Source organism: Callorhinus ursinus, unplaced genomic scaffold, assembly GCF_003265705.2.
Source record: "Callorhinus ursinus isolate GAN/ISIS: 27379988/994484 unplaced genomic scaffold, GSC_fseal_2.0 scaffold1, whole genome shotgun sequence".
NCBI lineage: Eukaryota > Metazoa > Chordata > Mammalia > Carnivora > Otariidae > Callorhinus > Callorhinus ursinus.
This window is the reverse complement of record NW_027397063.1, coordinates 107,804,545-107,814,779: the sequence shown is the minus strand read 5'-3', so window position 1 is coordinate 107,814,779 and position 10,235 is coordinate 107,804,545.

Sequence of the window (10,235 nt, the reverse complement as noted above, 5' to 3'; positions counted from 1 at the left end):
ATTGTTTACCCTCATGGTCCCGTGCCTGACTGGGAGCTGTGGCTTTGCTGCCACTGCCCCATGTCACAAGACAGTATGAATTATACCACATGTCACTAACCTGGGAAAAAATAAAAATTTAAAATTCAAAGTATGGTTTCTACTAAATTCATATGACTTTCAAACATTATAAAGTTGAAAATCATAAGTTGAACCGTCTTAAGTTGGAACCATCTGTATATATTCATATTTTTCTGACATATTGATATGTGTGATAATTAAGCAGTATAGTTTTATGCATACTTAAAATACTGTCTCCAACTGATATTTCAGTAGCTAAGTTTCATCATTCAATTTCCCTCCTGTCATTTGCACCCAAGCCCAAAGTCCTTGTGCCTGCTATCCTGTGGACACCAGTGGGATGGATGAGAACACTGATCTCTCAAAGAAATATTGACATATAGTAGCAACAAAATCATTGCCTCTTGGGAGAATAAATGAATGAATGATAATACTAGACACACTTTCATTCCTACCATATAAAATATCTATGATACAGCTGGTTAAGTCAGCTAGTTAACGGGATAAATACACTAAGCAAAGGATCAAGTCATTTTAAATTTATAGTGAATCAGCCACAGCCAAAATTTTGGTGTCCAGTTGAATAACCTAATATTAAACAAAACAAATTATTTATTTTTCTTTATATATTTATTTTTCCAAAGAAAATAAGACAAGGAGAAAATATATAACAAATCAGATGTTACTCAGCAGAAAAAGTCAATTGATCAGTGTTTACATATAGTTTAAATTTTGAAGTTTGCACAAACTCATTAATAACTCCATCCAGAATATCGAATGGCTCATGAGCAATGCTAAGAAGAATTATACACATTTCATAAAAGCAATCTCAGTTCGTTTTCTGAGAACATATCTTCGTGGATTACAAACAGTGGGGGAATTCGACAGGCCTTACTATTCCATTCCATGCCTCACTCCCGCTTCGAAGCTGTTACTACTTAGACTATTTTATAGCCTTGAACTGCTAAGAATTGATTAAACTACATTAATGAGCCACATTACTTCACGGTGACGGAAAGGAAAAAAAGTCTTTAAGGATTTCCAGATAGCTTAAATTAGCCTTAATCTTTGGCAAGCAATGATTTATATATTTTCTTAAATATATTTGCAGTCCTAGAAAGGTTCGTGTTGGTTTGTTATGTTTTGAGAAAATAGGCTTTTTATCAATCTGATTCAACCAGCAGAATGCACATAAATTGGAGAACGTAGAGCCTTGGGGTAATGATGCATTACATTTAGGCTACTACAAAACTATCCTGAACATTCAGATTTATTACATAGGAGGGGTTACTATATCTTGTTATGGTATTATCCAAGACAACCAAGCCTCCTAATAAATTTCAGAACTGTTTCAAATCCAGAAAACAGACCATACAATCTAGAGTTTTATATTCTAATACTTGAAGAGGTTCACTCTAGAAAGGAAGCAATTTGTCTTTAAAATATGCCTTACCTACCAGATTATGCAGATATGAATTAGTTTTGAAAACTTTGCCAGCTCTTAAGCACGTATAATAAACTAAAAATAGAAGTCAGTCAGTCTTGAAAGCTGACATGCCTATGAGCAACAGAATTCTGCAGTGGTTTTGCAATATGTTCAGCAGCCAAAATGAAAATGGCACGTATGCTCCATGCATTTTGAAAACATAGTATCTTATAGTATCTCTTTAGTGTTGATTGAGCTGATGACAGAATGGCCACAACTATGCAGGTATTCTTTAGTCCACAATGGCATTGACAAAGGGAAAAAATGTTCATCACTGCGGCTGAGGTGTCCTCACATTCCCAGATGCATACATTGGAGATATCAGACTTTATTCTTAGACTATGAAATTGTATTGTTAATTTTATTTTTTGGGGGAATGGGGTTGCACAAAATCTTAGTTACTGAAAAAATAGAAGTAAATCCTTAAGGAAACTTATGAGCAATATTCCCTTTAATGTATCTTTCATGAATTAGAGATAATAATTTATGTTATAAAATATAAAATACAAGAAATGCAAATCCACTCTAGGTTTTACTTGCAATTTATAAATGCCATTTACAAAATCTCTTTGAAATGCTATTTTGCATATCTCATGTATTACCCAGCCCAAAGTTCTATTTGAAAATGACATTATGGCATAGTTGTTGAAGGACAGAATAGTGTATTTTCCATGTTATAATGCTTAAAGATTTGAGATTTATCTAATGAATTCATATGTGAAAATTTTTGTCAGTTCTACAATGCTACACAAATGTAAGAAATTACCACAATGTTCCCCCTGGCTTCCTTTACACAGGCGTTATAAAAATCAGCGGGTTCAATATCACTCAATCATAGGCGTGCATTTTAATATCTGTTGGGGTACGTGTGTGTAGTTGTTCAGGAGATTACTTTTTCCCACTCCTCATGTGTACTTGTGAATGGCCTTCCCCCCAAAAATACAGCTGGTTTTCTGTTCTACTCCTTCCCATGCCACCGTATGAGAAGTGAGTGATCTCCAGTTCTTAATTGGATGGATCTATTCTACTAATGTGCTTTAAGCACTAGGGATGTACTCAGGTGAACTCTCCAAGGTCTACACTTAGTAGGATAGAATGGGGAAACCAAGAGGTTTTAGGAGCTCTTTGATCACACCCCGTAGCCACATTCTACAACTTAGGTTTTATTCGTGATAATGGTGATACATTGATGTCTACATTTCTGTTACCTGTGTTTCTCAATTTAGTGCAGACTGGGACAAGAGGAATATAATTTACTTGAAGAGTAAGACCGATCATAATAAGCAACAGATCTCCACAACAAAATTACTTCAAAGAGCTTCTCTACTATCCAATTCATTTAATTTTCCCCAAAGTAGATTCAGCACAGTGGAGATCTTCCTACAGAGTTGTGTATGTGTGCATATACACATAAAACTTGCTGCTATTGTTTCTTCCATTTCCTCTAGTCCTAAATCATAATAAAATGGATAAATTATAAATACACCATCAATACAGGTAATGACCTGTGGTCTTGCTTCTAGTTGGTGCTTGCTTCCTGACTCCATTTCTTTTTTTCCATTTTGTAAAAAAAAACAAAAAAACCTATCAAGAAGGACAAGTGCTAAGAAGGACAAAGTGCATTTGAATAATTCTTTATTTCACTTTACTTTGAAAATATGATTGAATAATTTGGCTTACCTTTGAAAGATGTTCTTAAAAACTCTTAAGCCCACCCGAAACTCTAAACTTCATCATCACCATGGGCATTGACACCAGGAGTTCTTAATAATAAAAACTGCTTTATGTGTAAGCTTGTCTCCCATTACCAGGGGTCAAACTCCTTTGATTCTATTTTAGAGTTTGGTATAGTCAATAAAATAGTTTCTTTACAAATGAGTACAAAGAGGAGATATAATAAATTATGCATGTTTGGTTAATTATTTTGACTTGACATTTAGTATTGGCAAACAGTGAATTTGTAATTAACTGGTTTTTTTCTTAATCTCCCTTACATTCCCTTTGTTTAAGATACATGTTTAATGTTTTACATTAGAATTATGTTTGTACTTTTCCCAAAGGACTTCTAAACACATTTTTTCAGTTGATTATCAGATTTCAGTTGATTATCTCTTCATTTTATATCAACGCACACAGAGATAAGAAGAAATTAAGGGAATCACTCGACGGTCCATGACTACACCAGGACAAATGTTAAGAAATCTCTCCTAGCCTATTTCATGGAATGGGACTTGCCTCAGAGCATCCCAGGACTATTGGCTAAATTAGCCTTAAGCATAAAAATGTAAGCACTTTGTTGAATGTTTTGAGTATCAGTCTGATTTTGAGCAAGAGTAATTGATTAGTTGGGGTAAAGTGGAGAGTGAAACAGCTGAGCACATCTGGTGTCAACTGATAAGAACCACAACCACACACTCAATTTCCCTCCTGGAAAGGAAGGAACTGCCCTCTACTTGACAGCTCTCTAATGCGCTCCTGCCTCTTCCACCTAATGTCACCGCGGGGATCCCCTGATGGAAAGTCTCTATCCACTGACAGAAGAAAGAAGGTGGATTTGTGATTTAAGGAGACTTTAGAATGCTGAAATAAGCTCTATTCCTCTTTTCCTCCATTAGTGTTCACTGACTACTTACTGTCTGTGAACTGTGGAGCGGGTACCCTGCCTTAAGAAACTCTCTTTGCAGGGCGCCTGGGTGGCTCAGTCATTAAGCATCTGCCTTCGGCTCAGGTCATGATCTCAGTGTCCTGGGATCGAGCCCTGCATCGGGCTCCCTGCTCAGCAGGAAGCCTGCTTCTCCCTCTCCCGCTCCCCCTGCTTGTGTTCCCTCTCTCATGTGTCTCTCTCTGTCAAATAAATAAATAAAATCTTTATAAAAAAAAAAAAAAACTCTCTTTGCAGCTTCTGGGAAAAAGGCATCAAATAAAATAAACTTATGTGTTTAACACAAAAGCCTATATGTAGGTGTACCTTTTTTTCTTTAGGCATGTTCATACATGTACATATATACTTAAGGAAGAGATAAGTCTGAGGAGCAAACATTATTGGCTTCATTTCAAAAGGGAAACAAAAAATGCTCAGATGACTAAAATGCTCTTTAAGATGAAGGCGTAGTCTAACAGGTCTGAAGATGATCATCTAGACCAAACTCTGAAACTTTAATGTGCAGAGGAATCAGTGAGGGATCTTGTTAAAATGCAGATTCTGAATCAGGACATCTGAGATGGGGCTTGTAAGTCCGTCTTTCTAATGAGTTCCCATGTGATGATAAATTCTTCTGGTGTTCAGACTGCACTTTTGAGTAGCAAGGGTGTAAATTACAGACTGATAGAATGGAAAAACAAAACAAAACAAAAACAAATCTTTGATTCCCCACAGTTTACTTGCAAGTAAATTTTGCTTTCCCATTTTGGATTTGCTTTCTTGTTTTCTTCTGGAAGTCTTAAAAAAATTAATATCTGTGAGGCCACACTTAACAGGTTTTTCTCTTTTCCTGCTTGAACACAATATAAAAATTTTTAAAAATCAAATATATATATATATATGTGATGTTTAAGTTGACATATTTATCCAGTTACTGGTTTATAAATATTAACATTTTACTAAGCATCTATTTCTTGGGCTGTGAACTAAAATTTTATGTTTTGTAAATGCGGTTGCATCCATAATTTCCTTAGTTCCATAATTAGCCATTAAATCTCGGTGTCCCCAGCTGGGAAATGGGGATATATATTTATGGGAAGTGGGGAAAATATGTTCCCGTGTTTAGCCATCTATATATATGTCTCAATCACTGTGTAAATGGCAAAGGCCACCTGTCTCACGGCCAGGAAAGAAGTGGATAAGAAGATAGTCTGTCCCCCTTATGAGACTGGAGCAGATTTCCTACACATTTTTCATGTTCTAAATTCAATTGAAAAACACTTGTATGAGGACTCTGGTTAGAAGCATTTCCCTTCAGCTCTGAGATACTGTTCATTAAAGTTTTGCCTACTCAGAACACTTCATTCATTCATTCATTTGGCAAACACATTTGAAATGCACATTCACTAGGAGACACAAAGATGTAAAGAAAACTCTAACCTCACATTGCAAGTGTGCATGCAGTTATATAGGATGAACTAAGATAATGTCTCTAGTAGATTATCCATGATATGAAGTAGGAATCCACAAGAAAGGGACAAATTCGTAACATCTTAAGGAAGATGCAGCATTAAAACTGGTGCTTGAAGACTGAGCTTAAAGGAATGAATTTTCCAGGCAGGCCAGCTAAGGTTGGGGGAGGAGAGTAGGAGACAGAATGAGAACATCCCAAGCACAGGAGGTGGCATATTCAAAAGGCAGGGCTACTGTGTTAGAGCATGTGACTTATTTAGGGGCTCTGCTTGTCATCAGAAATGATGGAGGGTGATGTGTGAGGGGAGAGTGGTGAGAGGTGGAGTTAGGTACGTAGGGCAGTACCACAATATGAAAAATCTTCCATCTTAAAAAAAAAAAGTTTAGATCTTGTCTTTAAATTGAAGGGAGCCATTTAAAATTTCAGCATCTATAATATCACAGTCATATTAAAATGAATTGCATATAATGTCTCTTCTCTGCAAAACTAAATATATGAATAAATTTTTTGCAGTATACATGAGTTTTTCACACTGATTGACTTAACATTACAAATTAAAAGATTCCCAGTTTCCATCCATCATTCCTTCTACCTGCCTTCTACCTTTTGCATGTGCCACTCAGGTAAACAAAGAACCTGCAATCTTCTTGCACTTCAAGCCTGTATCTCCCTATTTTCTTGGTTTCCTTGCTTTGTGAGTAGAAAGAACCATGTTTCTATCAGTATTACCATCAGTGCCTCTTCCCTCCTACTACAGGTCTCAAATGTAGAATACTAGTTGCTCTACCCTTTCTTCGAGTGTCATAGTTACTTACACATCAGATAAACAAAACTATTCTAAACATTTGCATCACTCAGATTGATGTCCTGAGATACCTATCTGTGGACGTCTCATTGCGATCTGAGTATCAGAGCTATGGATTTGACCCTTTATTAAATGCCAACGGCAAGGGGAAAAGGTGGGAATATGCAGATATTTATCAAGTATTGGCTGGCAAAATACCCTGAGTCATTTTCTTTGAGCACTTGAAAACACAGAATGAATCTCCTTTGGCAATCTTGGGACATTAGCTTTTTTAAAAATGCATGCCCTGGAAAACTACTCTAAGTTCAAATTAATTACAGAAAGAGCATGCATTACCAGTTTCTACTGTATGAGTATCAAGATGTCTTTCTTTTTTTGAAATTACAGATTTGGAAGAGAAGATATTTATGTAACACAGAATTCCTGAAATGATATTTTCTAGAGTAATTAAAATAGCATTTGTTTTCTTTGCAAACAATTTATGATGGGAACATCTTTTTAATGATCTATATTATAGTTTAGTAACCAGGTGTCATTAAATGTAGCTCTCGGTAGGATTCTCAAATTTTAACCCAAAGTGTTGGCAAAATGAGGCTTGGTGTGGCTGTTTCTTTAAATTGACTCAAATGCTTAAGTAGAAATTTATAATGAAAACTTTTGATTTTATAGTGTTAAGTAAGCAAAATGCGTCTTAGAATGGTTAGACAATGTTGCCTTTTATAAGTATAGTATGCTGCCTGATATGTCCTTTTTCCTTTTTCTTTAGTAGCATATGGTTCTTGAATGAGAAACCATCTTTCTAAAGGCCTTTCCAGCTTAGCTCTGCTTCATTGGTCATAGCTCTAAGAGTGCAGAGAAGGGATTTGGGGGCACATTTGACAAACAAAGCATCTTGACAGGAACACAAAGAGTTAATGGCTGGCTTCCTGACATCTACGTGGTGTATGAATCAACAAAAGAAAAAAAAACTGTCTTATAATTATAAATATATTTTTAAACTAGAGAGAGCATGAGAAAGGGCTGATTTCCGAAGACTGTTTATTCTATAAATATGCTTATGTACACACAACACCTTCTTAATATATGATCCATGACAACAATCACTAAAAGGGCTCAAAGGGAACACAGGAAATTTCTGATCCATGTTCTTGTCTGGGAAGTGCTACCAGCACAAATTTGCTGCCTCGTTCTACAGTTCCAATTCTGTTCTCCTGGTTCAGAATAGAGCAGCCCGCAGGGAATTTTGAGACTTGGATCATTTTTGTTCCCAATTCTCACCACAATTCGTAAAATATAATTAAATTAGTGACAAAAGACAGTTGTTCTCAATGTCCCCAAATCCCAAAATGGACTGGATTAAAATATGACATAGAATTTTTCTGGCTTCACTTGTTCTCTTACCTACTCCAGAATCAGTTAATTATATGTTCCCTTCCAATAATACCCTACAGCCCCTCATCTACTTGAATTTCCCTAGTGATTGTGATCTGTTTCCAAAACCTAGGCAACTATCACCAAATTATTTCTTTTTTTCATGTGTAAAGTATACGGAGAAGATGCAAAGACTATAAAAACTTGACCCATGCTATATAGTCATTACATCAGATTTCAACAGATTCCTCAAGTTACACATGTTTCATGGTTTTTCGTCCTTTATTATTTCCTCAAAAATAATTCCATAATTTCCATTTTTGTTGAGTAGTCCCTCCATTTCCACTAGGTTTCAGCAAATAGTCTCATTTTCTACTTTGTTTACTATTATTATTAACTGCCAAGTATGATGTTAACTAATTCAAATGTATCCTAAGGTAAGCACTATTATTAACCCAATTTTACAGATGAGGTGACTGCAAATAAAATTGCATGATGTTTGGGAAATATTATTTTCTTAATATCCTTTTTTTGTCATTTGTAATTCCCTATCTCCAAGTCAGAGCAGTAAGATTTACTGCCCTGGGGAAAGAAGAAGGTGGGAACCACCAAGAACAAACCAGCTGTTAGCTTTGAACCTCATATCTTATATTTTTATTGCTTTAACTAGAAAATAGTGATCAAAAAGACCAGTTGAGAGAGACAAAAATTTTAAGAATTTCTTCCTTATCTTCTTTTAATATATCTAGAAGCAGGATAATGGACTTTATTTTAGCTATTTTTTAACTTGATGTGTCAGAGCTATGAAAAGAATAGGAAGAAAAGCCTCAATTTCCAAGAAAATAACCTGTCGGAATAAACATGTGTTGACCTGCATTTTTTGACTGCTTCCTGCCTGAGTTCCAGGGAAGAGTCCTGTTAGGAGGATTCTCAATTTCTCAAGGGACTTTAACAAGAGTGTTCTTTTCATGTGGTTGTACTAAAGCAGGCTTAGATTGTTTAGGGAGAAGATAAGGACCTATTAGTTCCATTATCATTCCTGTGGGGTGTGTGTGTGTGTGTGTGTGTGTGTGTGTGTGTGTGTGTGTGTGTAAATGGGGCAGGTGATGTGGCTATTAGCCTGTCTGCTGACTATTGAGAATGTCAGAAGCTGATGTTGTAGGGGATAAAATGGACCTAGAAATGAGGGCTGAAGGATGGGCTTCCTAGACCAGGTGCTAAAAAGAAATCAGGGCAAGTAGGAATATCAGTGGAATCAGTCAACGGAAGAACATGGATGATTTAAGAGGAGCATAGTCTAAATTAAGAACATAGATCATCGTACCTCCGGCACACCTCTAAGAACATCTGTCGCACCTCTGCAAAGACTAGCAACGGTCCCAAGAATGTTGAATAGATCTCAGTAGCTTCCACCCTTAAATTTCATTTGGTTATATCCCATGCATATTCATCATCCCTTCATATACCCAAATAACACCTTAAAAAGGAAAGGAAAGGTGGAATTTCTTCTTAGGGTGGCAAAATGTTTAAAATTAGATAGTCTTGATTGTTTCACAGGCTTCTATACTAAAAACCATTACATTATATACTTTAAATAAGTGAATTGTTTAGTATGTAGATTATATCTCAATAAAGCTGTTAAAAACAGATAAATGTGATTATCTTGTGATTATTTGTATAGAATAAAAGGCCATGGAGCAACTATTGGTGAAAATTTATTTCCCATGAATAAAAGATTTGTAAATATGTATTAAAAATTATGCACAACAGTGGGGGGGAAAAAGGAAAGGTGGAAATGGGAATACTTCTGAAAGAATGTACATTTAACTGAATCATCTAGGCAGATATCAACTTCCTAAAGAGATCATCCAAATTGCTGAACTTGGCTAAGATTACCAGATCAGAATTCATCTAGTTTCCCTCAACTCCAAAACATCCCTGCCCCTTGTCAGAGGTCGGGAGCTAACAATAAGGATAATTTTAGTTATAGTGAATTAAAGAAGACATTTTCCTTTGCATATCTAAGTGTAGTGTGAATAAATTTTCTTAACAACCATAGCCCACTATACTGTGAGCTCTGAGACCAAGGGCCATGTCTTTTTGTTCACTGTGTACAGCATGAATGTCTGCTTATTCAATTATCACGCTTTTGGAAAGTAAAGATAATTTAAAGAACTTGTTCTTTTTCCTTTAAGGCAGAAACATAATCATGATTTTAAGAACTAAATTCTTCACTACTGATCATGAACCCATTTCCTTTCACATTTCCTGGAGCCTTCATATCTCAACCACTCCACTTTGTTCCAACCTGTTCACTCTTGATTTCATTAGTGATTTTCCTCTACGTCTATAAACATGCAAACATTGGCTCTTCTTAAAATAAGGAATAAAATGGAAT